Raw genomic sequence first — 15,767 nt, forward strand, 5'->3', positions numbered from 1 at the left:
TTTCAACAGGTGAACTTCCTCCCGAGTTTTAGTCGAACCCCGCAGGCCGGGGCAAATGTGAACACCGTAGTGCATGGTGGAAGTTAGGAAAGTGAAGATCACTGTAATTTCATGAATTACACAGTGTATCTCCACAAAAAGAGATTCCTCATCCCCTGTAATGTCACAGAGCTTAAAGAGGTAGAGAACAGTGTGAACAAATCTCTCAGGGAATCTGCTCCATACACAAGGTCCATTGGACACCAAGCAGGGAGAGTCACAAAATTATTATTATTTCAATCACACATTGGATCACTTGAAAACTATTTTACTGTAGTACATATACAAGTATGTATATTATATTGCATATATGTACGTTATATTATATATTATAACAATGTATAATATAGGTATATATAATATATAGTATTAATATATTCTATAGTATATATTAGACATTATGGACAGGAACACTAGACAGAAAAATGAACAAATAGCCCTCTCTTGCTGCAACCATGAGGGCTTGTTGCTGTTTTGTTCATTCGTTTTTGCTCCATGGTATTCCCAACCTCATAGATGACAATTAAGATATCCAGTCATAGATTGTCCTGCTTCCTGACAATCCCACTTAGCACAAGCCCAATGTACAAAACACTGTTTTCCCATCTTACTGAAGTATCTTCTCTAGCTCTTGCTCTCTCTCATCTCTCCCCCCTCTCTGTCTCTCTCTGTCTCTCTCTCAAATACCACACACACACACACACACACACACACACACACACACACACACACACACCTTTGCTGCAATAGTGCCTCCTGGTATCAGTGGGCATCTACACATTAGCCTTTTGCTGTTAGGCACAAGAAGGATATTTCCCCCTTGATCTTCTGATCACTGAACCCTGTATCTGGCCTTTTCTGTCATCGATAAGCTTCTTATTCTATGCTGTCAGTTTAGTTTAATCTTCTTACGATGGCTTCTTAGCTTTAGGACTTGTTTCTCTACCTTAGATCATTAGTAAATCATCCCACATCTTGATATTTTAATATATTTTAAAGTTTATCTTTCTAACATATCTGAATTTTAAGCTTGACAACAGATAACGGGTATTAAAGAAAACAGTGTGGTGGTGGTGAAAATCCAGGAATTAATTCATAATTACCACCTGTTGTTTTTACACTTCTTTGTGTGTTTTGGGGGGGTATGTGAAGCATGGTGTGGGTATGGAGGTCATAGGACAGCTCTCCTTCCACCATGAGAGGCCTGGGAATCAAACCCAGGTCATCAAGTTTGGCAGCAAGCTCCTTTATTGGCTGAGCCATCTCCACAGCCCACAGCTGCCATTTTCATAAGGACAGAGGGTTTGCTCCGACTCTCTTCCTTGTCCCTGTATCAAGCCTAGCATTGTGTACACAGAGCACACACCACAGTAACAATCACTCACATTAACCCACATTAACTCTTTAGAACAATTTGCTTGCGAGTGAAGCAGGGTTTTACCACTCTAGCATCCAATGGTGCTGGAGAGCTAGTCCTGTGGTGGTTGGCATGGCAACAGATAGTGCCAGAGTTATACAGCTGCAAGAGCTGGTGCTGGAGTGGTAAAGTTTTCTAAGGATGCTTGGAACATTACCTGCTGGCACTGGCCCTTCACTCGCTCACTTAATAAAACCAGCAGGTCCTAATCCTTTGGGTCTGTCATGTAGAGAGTTGCTCTAAGCATCTCCCTAACTAATCTCCTGAGACTCGTTTGGAGTCAAAATTAAACTGGGGCTGCTCTTAATTGATCTGAAGTAAAGCTGCCCACTGGGATTTTCACATTTGCAACTTCTAGGAATGTGTAGGTAGCAAAGGCTAATGATGCCCCAGAGCCTCCTCTCAATAGACCTCCTTCCTCAGTCATCAGAGAAGAGAGGAGGATAGGGAGCCCAGACTGGGCAGAGAGTGGCAGGGACCCAAGGGCCTCCTCAGACTGTGCTCAGCTCCACTATCTGGCTTCCCTTGGGAGAAAAGTTCAGAAACACAAAGCCGTTTCTGTGGACCTAACTATCAGGTGCCAGACAATGCCCTGTGTGATTAAAGCTCTTACTTGAGATTGTTAAATATGGAAAGTTGATTGAGTCATCTGTACCTTTCTTTCATCTACCTCAGAAAGTAGAGAAGCTCATACTCTGGGCAGAGAAGCTTTGCAACAAGACTCTGTTGAACAAGTTGGGACCTTCTCCAAAAGGTTGACCAGCAGAGAAAGTACCCAGGGATCTGATTCATGATGTATCAGCAAAGTCCTCACATCACCCCCTCATTCAGGGCATCTTTGTTCTGTGGTGTACCAAGCGTCCTGCTATTGTGGGAACGAGAAGACTGATGTAACAGTGGCCTTTGCCTTCAGATGGAGAAAACTTGCAGGAACATTCAAGACATTCTCTAGAAGATGGAAGGTATGTTAAGCCCACAAATGGAACACAGACAAGCAGAAATGAGAAGATGTTCAGCAGTTGGGGGCTATGCTCACTTCCTGATTGGAGAGAGGATGGATCTCAAGGGATTAGGAGTTTAACAGAGACTTAAAAGTTTCCCCCTCCCCCAGGCCCATCTGTCGTGGATCAAAGTCTTGTTACCTCATCTATCCACTCAATCAGCATTTTCCCCCAAAACCTACAACTGTCAGGGCTAAGGCCAGGTGAAGATATTCAACAGTGACTAACCCAGAAAGGTCCCTTGCCTTTATGTAGCTTATATTCTACTGAAGGAATAAGTAAAAACATAAATCAAGGAGACTAAGAGACATAGAGTATAGCAGTTGAACCATTGTTGAGGCCTGCTTTAACTTTTTACCTCTCTTTTGAGACCTACTTTAGTTTTTAACATAGCTGTAGCTTCTCTGTTGACTCCTGCTTTCCTCTTTAGCATAACTGAAGCCATCTTGCCTTTAGTCTCCATTTTGATCATAAGGTGAAACTGAGTTCAAATTCTCAGGCTCTGTCTGCCTGACATAAGAATATCCTTTCATTTACAATTCAATAGTCATTAAATGTTCTGCTTGAGTTAAAGATGAATGTGTGTTCTGTTGGAGTTAAACTGCAATACCATGCTATGTTCCTTTCTCATGGAAAAGGCCTGGAACTGGAAAGACCTCAAGTTCCCCTACCCTAAATCCCACCCAACAAGAGTTCAGTGCTTTGTCTAGCTACATAGGCACAGTGTATCTGGAATAGAACTGATTCTTCCTGCTTGATTATGTCTTTTTCCTTTAAAAACTCACTCTGAGAATGGCTCAGGCTCACAATCTTGGTTCCTGAATCCAGACTGTGTCCCTGACTGGCCAGACTTTACTAGGCATTCAGTAATCTTCCATCTGTCTGAGTCTGGTGTCTGAGTGGTCAATGTGCAGCTATACCTGAACCCCCCAAAACCAGCTTACAAAGGGAAATCAGAGAATGCCTATTTTATTGTTAAATAATGGCACATGAGCTGGGTGTTTATAGCTCACTGGTAGAACATCTACAAAGATCCTGGGTTCTGCATTCAGCATCAGGGGTGGAGAGATGGGCCAGCAGTGTCGGGTCCCAGCCTGCAGAAAAAATCGAATCAGGGTTCACCTGAAAGAGGGAGTGGGAATTGAAAGTGGGATACAGAGACGCGAGAAATAACGAATCAAGTCAGGAAATTTCTGATCAAGATCCACTTTATTGCTGACTATCAGGATCATATATAGAGCAAGGTCAATGGGATTTATTTTAATCTCATTCACCCCAGCCCCCGGGCAAGAATACAATAGCCTAAATCACTCCCTGTAGAACTTCCTAGTTCTCTGAGTAGTTCCTTGTAAGAACTTCCTAGATCCTCTGGGTGGTTCCAAGTTGAGACTTCTCTACTTCTTTCAAAGGTAAATAGTCCAAGGATAGACTGGAACACAAGACCTCATGGTGAGGTAAAGGTCAGCAACTCGAAGGTCACAGCATACAGCCTAAGCACAGGATTTCTGACATGGCAGAATTTGGCATGGATTCCCAGACAGCAGTCAAGAGTGCTTGCTGCTGAAGTTCAACATTTAATATAAGACTACAGTAATCAATGCTTTGAGACATTGTTCAACAAACACGTAAATAATGATGCTCTTAAAGCTTTGGAACACTCAGTCCTAAATCACCAAATCCTTCCCCTCAAGGGTCAGGCAGAAAGGTTTGCCCTATGAATGACTTTAAGGAAACAGTGTCTTGCAGACACAGTAGGACCAATGCACCTGTGAACTCACAGAGACTGTAGCAAGACATATGGGTCATCTCAGGCTTCTTGGGATAACACTCACTGCCTGATTCCCCTGTGTTTGAGGAGGAAAGGAGGACTCAAGCGTTCTGGTACCTATGAGGCATCCTCCTTATGGACCTGACTGAACTTTGGAGTCGGGACTCCTCCGGAATATTTTCCTTCTGGAAACCCAGATTTTAAGCTTTATAAGTACTTTTCCACCCTAATTGTGCCACGTGACGGCTGGCCACCAAAAACAGCAGCCACAATGAAAAGGAGCCAATAGAAGACTAGAGGACAAGCTACATAGACTTCAGAGGGCAAAGCCGGAGATCACCTGAGCCTCTTAGCGGAGCCGATGGATCATGAACAACCCCAGGCACTGAGCACCGCAGTGTTTGCGCTGTTGGAATTCGGCCTTGCCGTGTCCAGATTACGACTGTGCCCTGTTTCTTCCCACTTGAGAGATAGAGCAGGGGCCCCAGACCTTAACACAACTGACTCCATGATGAGGGTACCATTCAGGCTGCAAAACTCAGCACCACCAGACAAAATGGGGCAGGGGCGGGGGGGCTAAAGAGTTGAAGTCTTGGCTATGAGCAGCAAACACAGAATGCCAGAAGCTAGGATAGTTCTGTCTTATTGTTGGACCCTAGCCCAAAATGTTGGACCCTGGGGGTCCAATTCGGGAAGGGGGTTGCCGCAAGAGACCACTCAAGTTACACCAGCTGAGAGGTAAAGGTGTAGGTAAAATTTATTACTGACAAGTCAAAGGTCCCAATTGTTGGTGTGTCAGGGTCCCTCAGCACTCGGGAGGCGAAGGACCCCAGTAGATGTTACAGGCTAGTTTTAAAGGCAAAAATCCGCAAAGCAGGCAGGTGGGGCCGATGATCTCCTGTATCCTGATTGGTTAGGGAGAAGGGGGAAACGTTTGAAACCTTTTTGTGCTGTTAGGGACATCTGGCCTGGGGCAATTTTGTGGTTATCTATTCCTGGAACCAGGGGCCGGATCAAGTGATTATCTATTCCTGGAACCAGGGGCCAGGTCATCAAGTAAAAAGTTCAAGTTCCCAGGCTGTTAGCCGGGGTAGGAGTCAAAATGGCTACTGCATCGTCTTTTCTAATTTCTCATATGATTCAGCAACACAATAGCCCTGGCAGTCTGGCAGGGAGACTATAAAATGTCTCTCCTTACCTAAAGTCTACTCAGGAAAATAATGTTGCCAGTCTCCCTACGAACTGCAATTATGAGTCAAGGTTTTATTTTGATACTGAAAGGGCTTCAATTAAAAATTATAATTTTAAAGGCTAAATTTAACAGGCATTAAAAATGCAAATCCTAATAATATAAAAGCTACTAACTTGTTGTAAGCTGTCAAAGGTGATTAAGACATGCACGTTAATAGTCACTCACCTTTTAAATAGGTTCAGAACTATACTTGTAGTTATTCTAAGTACAAATGCAATTTCTTTATAGAAATAAGCTTTGTTTAGCCTCCTATATATGTTTTCAAGGTTAATCCTAAAGCAAATAACTGAAAACAAGCAAAACTTTATTTAAAGTCAGGCATACTTAATAGATAATGGTCCTAAAACTCTTCAGAGATCGGCTGAATATGGTATTTAAAATGTTTAATAAAAAAAGCTTCCCGTGATAGAAAAGCCGGCTCCTGGAGGTGACCGTAAAGTGTCTGAAGAAGATGATGAGGCACAGAACAACCCTAGCTGGACTGTGGTAGCCCCATCCCTCACCTGCTCCCCGGGCCCTGCACAAATGGTGGACACTGTTGGGTTGACTGCCCTGCTCTGCCTACGTCAAGCCTGGCCAAGCGTCACGAGTTCCTCTTCCAAAGGGCCTATGCTGTCCTGTGTGACTGCCAAAGACCGTCTCTGCCCACAACAAAATCACCACTGGAGCCTAGGGTAATTGTCCAGGTAGCTGGTAAAGTCCCCATCATTTTAATTGATACAGGAGCATTTGGATGCCAGTTCTTGCTGTAATTTATCCTTCTGAGATCTCTGGTGATGTTGATGGCTAACTGTAGCCTTATCAGTTTAACAACTTCAGCTGTCTGTCTGGTCAGTGCATTCCATATATAAAGATATTAGTTCAGCTGTCATCTGGTCAGTGCATTCCATATATAAAGATATTAGTTCAGCTGTCTGGTCAGTGCATTTCATATATTCTAGAGATATTAGTTCTCCTGGTGAGAAAGGCCAAACTCACAGACAGATTTGTCTTGATAACAGGCTTCATATTAGAGGATAAACAGGTTTCTGGTGTAACTTGTACTATTCCTTTATTTAAACAAACAAACAAACAAACAAACAAAACCTGCTTTGCAGTGACTGCTCTTGATATGTTATAAAGATACAAAAATAATTTAAAATAAAAAGCATTTTAAAGCTGGGTGGTAGTGGTGCATGTCTTTAATCCCAGCACTTGGGAGGTAGACGCAGGTAGATCTCTTTGAGTTCGAGGCCAGCCTGGTCTACAAAGCCAGTCCAGGACAGCCAAGGCTACACAGAGAAACCCTGTCTCAAAAAAAAAAAAGCATTTTAAATTTCTCTCACCCTGAATATGACTGTTATACTAGGATTTCAAAGGTTCAAAAAATTTACCATTGATCAATGAAGTTCCGAAAAGCATTGAGTACTTTTATCAGTCACAAGCTTAAGTTGCCGTCTAAATGTAAACTTATAGATACTTTTTATCATGCTAAAAAGAAAAAAAAAAAACCTCTGTCCATTTTAAATCCAGACCCCTGAAGAAAAAAAATGTTTGTGCTTTATAACTAAGCCATGGCTCTTGCTATGAGTCAAAGACACGCGTCTACTCCAGGTCTTTTATAGACACCTCAGGTGCATTGTCTACATATGGATTTCAATGCAAACTACAAGCAGTGGCAATGCCAATATACATAAAACTTTAAAAAACAAACAAACAAACAAACAAACAAAGATTCATATAAACTTCAGAGAGTTGTAACGTGAACCACCTGTCACAAGCCATATGGACTCCAGATATGGACTGCGGCCATGTTAATTAACAAACTGTGTCCCTGCCTGTTACCTGTTCCTGGGGGGAGAGATCCACATATAAGATTTTCATTTACGTTTCTTAATTTTAACTGCTGTTCCTAGTCTCTATCTGTCCTGGCAGATTTCCACGTGACTGGCCAACGCCATCCAGTCTGTAGCTGTGGACTGTAGACTGTTCCAAAGGTGATCTAAACCATGCTAGGCCCAGGTAGTCCTTCAAAACTGAGAGCCCTGAACTTGCTGAAAGCTGATAGGACCATGGCCAACATACTTGCTCCTAGTCTCTTCAGCTTGGTCAGCAAACCAATTGATTATGGTGAATGCCCCATTGCCTAAATGTGCCCTCTGGCCTTTGACTAACATTCCAGGCTTCCTAGACCCTGACAACGACGTCCTAATTTCAGTCGAGAAGTAGTTACAGAAGGGGCTGTGTTGCCCTTATCTTCAACAAAAGGCTGGGATGCTAAACTCAATGGAATCTGCCTGGCAAGGGGGACAAAATGGCAATAGATAATGCCTATTGGCTTACCAGGCTCCCTCATTTTCAAAAAGGCACCTGTTAAAACTAAATAGATAAAGATATTAGCTAAAATAGTTCTACAATACGGTAAGGCACTCAACCCACTCATTCTAAAACAAAGAGAATGGCTTTAAACATTTTTATTCTTTCTATGCTAACCAAGCAAATGTAATTAGAGAGACCTTAGCCATGATACAAATTAACCTCTTGTCAAACAGAGACTGCTAAGATACTTAGCCCTACTCTGGCAGTATCATCTCCTGCCACAGATAGAAATAGCCATCTCTTATCAAGGATTTGCAAGGGGCGCATAATGAGGGAATGATGGGCCAGCGTGACTACATCTTAAGATGAAAAGCTATCTTATTTCAAGGTCAAAATAAATTCATTCCTATTTTCTGTAAGACTTAAGTTTGACCATGTCTTGACCCATTTTATGGAACTTGACATGTTGCACACCCTATAACCTGACCTCCACCCTGATAAGATAAGATGTTCTGCCCAATAATTTTGAGATGCTCTACCAAGTTTTGATGTCAACAAAAACCCTTGGAGGCTCCATAGTCTTGCAGTTTAGGGGACTGTATAAGCCCCACTTTCTCCTGTGTTCAGTGCTAGTCTCTCAAACCCTGCTTTGTGGAGCTAGCCCTGTCTGACAGAAAGTAAATCTTGCCTAATTCAATCAGAAACTTGGATGATGGTCTTTACTCTGATCTAATGTGATTAACAGAATGAAATCCTGTCATTTTTCAGAAAAATTGGACTCAGACGAATATCACACGCTGATTTCTGGTCTACACACACACACGTGAGTGTGCACAAATTAGAAATAAAAATTTAAGACAACTCTCCGCACTAGAAAATACTTATGCCCTCCAAGATAACAGTTGTTACACAACACAAATAAATAACTAAAAATAATTATAATGAAAGCACAATATTAGAGATTTTGTGAAATGCATCTAAAACAGTAATTAGAGAAAATTTCATATCCCTAAACACCTAATAAAATGGAATAATAAATAACTACATCGACTCAAGAGGTCAGAACCACAAATAAAAGAAAATATAAGAAATAAAGTCAAGGAAAAATTAACCCTGAGTAACGTAAATACATCCTTCTCAGCTTGGTCCTGAAAACCTGACTGGGGCTTTGAGGAAATGAAGAAAGGACAGACAGACAGACAGACACTTGCACAGAGATGCTGGAATGAGTGGTGGTCTGTGCTTGCTCTGATGGAGCAGCAGCAACAAAATGAAGATCCAGGATCTCGGGAGCTGTGCACACCCTGCTATCATGTCCTCCTGGGCCAGAGGAAGACTTTGCTGTCACTCTGAGCCTGACTCCAGGGAGCAGGGTCGGGCGGAGGGGACTTAAACACTCCCGTGGGCTTGAAGCATTGGGGTCCTTGGCATGCTAAGGATGCTAAGGCATTAAGATCCTTGGTATGTTAAACCATGCACACTGACTGAGGACCTCACAGTGAATGTTCCTTTACACATTTACCAATGGCTGCCTCTGCTCCTCACAGTAAAGAAGCAAGGAATTAACAACAACAACAACAACAACAAACAACCAAAACCCCTTTAGCAGCTGTCATGGTTCTCCACAGAAACAGAAGCACATCAGAATGGGCATTTATTGCAAAGTGGGCTTATTCAGTTGGCTTACACACAGGGCTGGGTAATGCAGTGGCCATCTGCACACCAGAGAGGCTTGGCTGCTGCTCAGACACCAGGCTGGAGGCCTCAGTGGTCCCAATCTGGCAAGGAAATCATGGATGACACCTAGAGAGCTTCTCATTTTCAACCCATGTTAAAAGGCCAAAGAAGCTATGTTCTCATGTCAAAGGAAAAAGAAGAAGGAGGAGAAGAAGAAGAAGAAGAAGAAGAAGAAGAAGAAGAAGAAGAAGAAGAAGAAGAAGAAGAAGAAGAAGAAGAAGAAGAAGAAGAAGAAAGAAAGAAAGAAAGAAAAAGAATTCAGGAAGAGACCCACATAAAGATAGTTAATTTATTTTCAACAAAATATAAAGCCACTTCACTGGAGAGAAGAATTTTTTTTTAATTTAAAATAAACTTGTGTTATTAACCCTTGATAAATTATGGGAAAAACTAACTTAGACCTAATGTTAACATCATATCAAAAATAAAAGTTAAAATTAATAAAATTAAAAAAAATAATAATAAAAATAAAAATTAAGCACTGGGTAGGTAGAGGCAGGTCTGCCACTGAACTTTGCAAGTTCAAGGCCATCCTGGTCTACATAGCAAGCTCCGGGATAGCTAAGACTACATAGAGAGAACCTGTCTTTTAAAATAAAAAATAAAAAAAAATGAAGGAAGGAAACAAAACAAATAAATAAAACTTAATTCAAGATGGATCATGAAAATATGAGTAAATCTAAAATATGTTTAAATTAAGCAGAAATAAGAGACTGTCCTGAAAGCTTTGGAGGAAGCAATACTTCTTACAATCTACATAAAAGTTACAACCAGGAATTCAAAATTTATAGATCAGATGTCTTCAGAACCTCCGCTTTACAGATACATTTTACACAGAGCAGGAGAAAGACCCTCAGCTACTGAGGAGGGCCACGTCAGCCCCTGACACCGAACATCACCATCACACTTTCCACCCCAGACACCCAGAATAACAGGAGGGGCCTAGGCAGCCCTGCTCTTTTGAATATCACCAATAACATTCTCTGCACCCACCCACCTCCCCAAAAGAAGGAAGAAAGAAAAAAGAAAACCACAGGCTAGTTGACTATATTTGCAGCTTCGATCAAATAGACCAATTGTAACCAGAATACCTACAGAAGCTTTCAAACGGCCAACACAACTTCAAAACGTGAGCAGAAGTCTTGAAAAGACACTCCACAAAATATAGAGGAGTTAGGCATAAAAATGTTCCATATCAGCTATCGGAATAATGCCAACTAAAACTATGGTGAGGCACCAGTTCTCGTCTGTTTTGATATATTGCAATACTGTTTTGACACTTCCCTACAAAAATGAAACAGGCGTCCATCCTTGATGCAGAAATTAATTCCTCTTGTAGATGTTGCATCTAAGAGAAAGAAAAAGACTTATTCCCAAAGGCATGTGGCAGTTCTGCCCATTTAGTCAAAAGCGGAAGCGGCCCACACACCAGCATCAAGAGTATAAACAACCATGGTGTGTTCACATCACGAAGTATTCTCAGTAGTGCAAATGCACACAGAGCAAAGTGGATGGATTGCAAAAACCTTATGTTCAGATAAAGGAAGCCAGGCCAAAAAGGTTACTGCCATATGGTTACATTTGCATTAAATTCAAGAAAAGTTTTAGGAAATTACTTAGAAACTTTCTGTGGTGGTGGAAATGTTCTATATTATCCTCATCATCATTAACTAAATTTGTTCTTTGACGATTTTATACATATATAAAATACATGTATACATGTATAGAATACATTCTGATTACTTGCATCCCCCAGGCTTTCTTAACTCTCTCCCACCTGTTTGCCCCCACTTTTCTGAAAATACTTTTTCACTTTCCTCTTTGGCTTGGTTTGAGACCCGTTGAGTTTAGTCAGGGCTGTCTGTATGACAAGGATTTGGATAGGAGCCTGGTGGGCTCAGCAGTAAGTGCGCAGCTAAATACTGGGATTCCTCTCTTACAATCTACCAATAATCAGTAGCTTAGGCATAGGGTCACGGCCCCACAAGCCCTTGCCCTATTCGTGATTGGTTGTTAACAGGGCCAGTCTGGCGTAGTGACATGTGGAAGCAATCATGGCTGTGGTGAGTTCAAGATTGCAGTGGTTTTGTTGTGCCTCAGGGGTGAAATTTCACAGCTATTTTCTCTTATCTTTACTTTCTTCCCATGTTCTCTCTGATAATGTTTCCTGAACCTTAGATGGTTTGCTGGGTAAGCTTTATGTCAACGTGATACGAGCTAAAGTCATCTGAAGGAAGGGAGCATCTGTTGAGAAAAATGCCTCTCTAAAATCAAGCTGTAGCAAACCTGTAGGGCATTTTCCTAATTAGTGATTGGTGGAGTGAAAGAGGGGCTGCCCATTGTGGGTGGTGCCATCCCTGGGCTGGTGGTCCTGGATTCTATTAAAAAAAAAAAAAAAAAAAAAAAAAAAAAAAAGCAGGCTGAGCAAGCCACGTAAAGCAAGCCAGTAAGCAGCACCCCTCCATGGCCTCTGCATCAGCTCCTGCCTCCAGGTTCCTGCCCTGTTTGAGTAGTTCCTGTCCTGGCATCCTTCAGTGATGAACAGCAACGTGGAAGCCGTGGAAGCCGTATAAACCCTTTCCTCCCAACATGCTTTTTGGTCATGGTGTTTCATAGCAGCAGTAGACACCCCAAGACAAGTTGGATCCAGGAGTAAAACATTGCTACGCTGTTTTGGGGAGGACTGTGGATGGACTTTGAAACTTTGCGCAGGAAAAGCCGTTGCATCCAATGCTTGGTGAGCTGTTCTGGGGGAGCTTGGAAGACAAGAATATTAAGGTCAGTGTGGACGGTGAAGGCCTGGCTTGTGAAGTTTCAGAGGAAGTTTAAAGGCTCTATCAGGGCCAGTTGTTTTGAATTAAGATTCTGTGATTTGGCTGGAGAATCAGCTGTGATTAATAAGATACTAGAACTAAGTGAAACTCTGCTTGCCTGGGATCTCAGTGCTGGTCAGCTGGAGCTGAAAAATTAGCCGTGATTAAGGAGAGGCCAGCATGTTGGGGTGAAATCTTCTGGGAAGTGTTCCCTGAGAGCACAGAGAAGCTATGTTCCAGAGGTGGCCCTGATTGCACCTCACACTGGCAGCTGGACTTGGTAATATGTAAGAATCAACCAGGTGGTACTAGTTTGGAGGCCTGAAGGGGTCACGGAGAGCAGCTGAGGCTCGGCACTGTGAGAGGCCGGGGGAAGCCATGTGTGAAGGTGCAGCCTCAGTAGCAGCTGAAGGCCCAGGACTGAAGGGGTCATGCAGAGAAGTTGAGGCTTGGCACCAGGGAGAGAATCTATGAGAGGCTATTGGTGAAAGTGCAGCCCAGTGCAGCAGAAGACACCAGCATTTGGAGATGCCAGTACCCTGGGATGACCACCAAGGCCAGCAGCAGCCATGGTGTAGAGCCAGCCACAGCCTGGAAGACAAGCTGTGTGTGCTGCAGAGGGCGGAACTGGAGAAGTGACCCAAGCCCTTTGGAGGAGCCCAGAAGATGGTGAGTGGTTTCCCCCCAAATTTCATTATTGACACTGTTGGTTTTGCTTTGATCTGATTGTGGCTGTGCCCCAGTTTTTCCCCGTAGAGGAATATTAATTCAGAACATGGCTGTTCTGGTAAGAGATCACATCCAAACATCTTCTAGGTCTGTGTGATCCAGCTGGCCTACAAACACACCTTTGCTCCAAGAGACAGAGGCAAACAGATGTGAGTTCAGCATCAGCCTGGTAAAGAGCAAGTATCAGGCAAAGAAAAGCTTAGGTCCAGACATGGCAGTACATCCCAAACGAAGGTAAAGTTAGTTTGTAGAAAGAAGCCCCCATGTTTGAAAGTGATGTCTAATTGAGTGGCAGAACAGGCGATGAATCAGAGATTTGACAGAATAGGATCCGCCCAACTCTCAGGAGAGGCAGTTTTACAGAGAAGGCAGTCTTTTGTTTTTTGTTTTTGTTTGTTTGTTTGTTTTGTTTTAACCAGGACAGTAATAGAGATATGGGTTACAGAGAGAGAACTCAGGTGACGATGGAATGAGCCAGAAAATGAGACGAAGCCAGAAGATTAGAGCAGATTGCTGAGTTAGTTTGAGACCAAGCAGAGAAATTCCAGGCTGAGAGAGAAGCCAGATTAAGTTTGAGCCAGAACAGCTGAGTTGAACCAGCCAGGCCAGAGCTCAGAAAGAAGAAAGGATGAGCTTATTAAGCAGTAAATCTCAGAAACAGAAAACATTCTAGGCCTAGCTTAGAATGTATGGAGGCTAGAAGCTTCCAGGACTAGCCTAGGTTAGCAGACAACAAACGAAGCAGACGAATAAAAGTTCCTTTACATTTCCCTCTTGAAATAAGAAAGTATTTAACTTAATTTTGATTTTTTGCATGAGCCCACATGTGAAAGAGTTTGACCTTTTAAGAGACGGAATTTTTAAAGGGATTTGATATTTTAAATCAACTGGACTTTTAACGTGTTTCAATTTGTCAAGATTATGGGACTTTAAAAATTATTTCATTTTTAATGTGAGATCTTGAGGATGAATGTGGCTTAATAGTGATGTATTTATGTGTCAAGTCTAAGGGGTCAGATGGGGTGGTATAATATCCTGTTTGGCTCTAGGCCATTAACTAACTGTCACATATTCTTAACATCAGGGGGAGCCAGGAATCTCTAAAGTAAATTCCATTCACTGCAGAGACACTTCTCTGGTTAAGGCAGAGTAATTCTCCACTGTGTAAGTGTGTCTTCTTCCTTCATTCTTCTGTTAAGGATGATCTAGGTTGTTACCAGTGTCTGGCTATTGTGATAGAGCAGCAATGAACACAGCTGGGCAAGTGTCTCTGTGGTAGGATGAAGCATCCTTTAGGTACATGCCTGAGAGTGGTATACCTGGATTCTGAGGTAGATTGATGCCCATCTTCCTGAGGAATCATCACACTGATTTCCATAGTAGCTGTGCAAGCTTGCACTCCCACCAGCAATGAGTGGCTGGTCCCCTTCTCCACATCCTTCTAGCATGAACTGTCACTTATGTTACTGATGTTGGCCATTCCGATGGGTATAAAATGAAATCTCAAAGTAGTTTTGCTCTGCATTTCCCTGACAACAAAAAAATAATGTTAAACATTTCTTTAAGTGTTTTCAGACATTTGAATTTCCTGTATTGAGAATCATCTGTTTAGATATGGTCCCTCTGGTCCCTTACTTTATAACCTACCCTTTGTGGTTCTCTGGATTGTAGCTTGGCTATCACTGACTTAACACCTGATACTCACATAAAAGTGAACACACTTTCTCGGTCTGGGATGCCTCACTCAGCAAAGCTTTTTCTAGTTCCATCCATTTACCCATAAATTTCATGATTTTCATTTTTTTAATGACCAAGTAATACTCCACTGTGTAAATATACCACTTTTTTTTTTTTTTTTTTATCCAGTCTTCTTTTGAGGAACATCTAGGTCATTTTCAGTTTCAGGCTATTACGAATAAAGCAGTAATGAACACGATTGAGCAAGCGTCTCTGTGGTAGGATGATGCGCCCTTTGGGTATATTCCTAAGTGGTATGGCTAGATCTTGAGGATGTTGATGCCCATCTTCCTGAGGAACTTCTACACTGACTTCCTTAGTGGCCGTACAAATTTGTTCTCGACAGAAATGAATGAGAGCTCCCCTTACTCCATACCCCACAGGCTGTCCCTTGTTTTTATTTTTGCTGTTGTTTGTAGGAACCAGGCCCGACTGGGCTGCCTGCCTGTCTTGCTGCTTCATGTCCTGTTTCTAGCAGCTTCCGTGTCTGTGTTTATGTTGGTTAGCTAGTCATGTTTACTGCTCCGAGAATGCACCCCTCCCCTCCTCGGGACTTTATCTCTTGTGCGCAATCACCTCTTGAGGGATTTCACCTGCGAGTGGCATGCCTGTTTTGCTGCCTATAAGAAGGCTCTTTGAACACTGAATAAAAGCTGCTGCCACTGCTGCTGCCACTGCTGCTCTCTTAGCACAAAGGACCCGCTATTTTAGAGTGTGTGTGTGTGTGTGTGTGTGTGTGTGTGTGTTAAATCCACAGTCCCTTGCCCTTGATTCGGTACTGCAGTGGCTTTTGGCCTTAACCATTCTAATGGGTGTAAGGCGAAAAATCTCAAGGTAGTTTTGATTTGCCTTACCCTGGGAAAAGGTGTTCTTTCTGAAAGTATTTCCCTGTTCCAATGAGTTCAAAGAAATTTTTTTTTAAAACCAGGTTCAGTGTATGTGGTTTTATGTTGAGGTTTTTGTCTATTTGGAGTTT

This window comes from Acomys russatus, chromosome 17 (genome assembly GCF_903995435.1).
Source record: "Acomys russatus chromosome 17, mAcoRus1.1, whole genome shotgun sequence".
Lineage (NCBI taxonomy): Eukaryota > Metazoa > Chordata > Mammalia > Rodentia > Muridae > Acomys > Acomys russatus.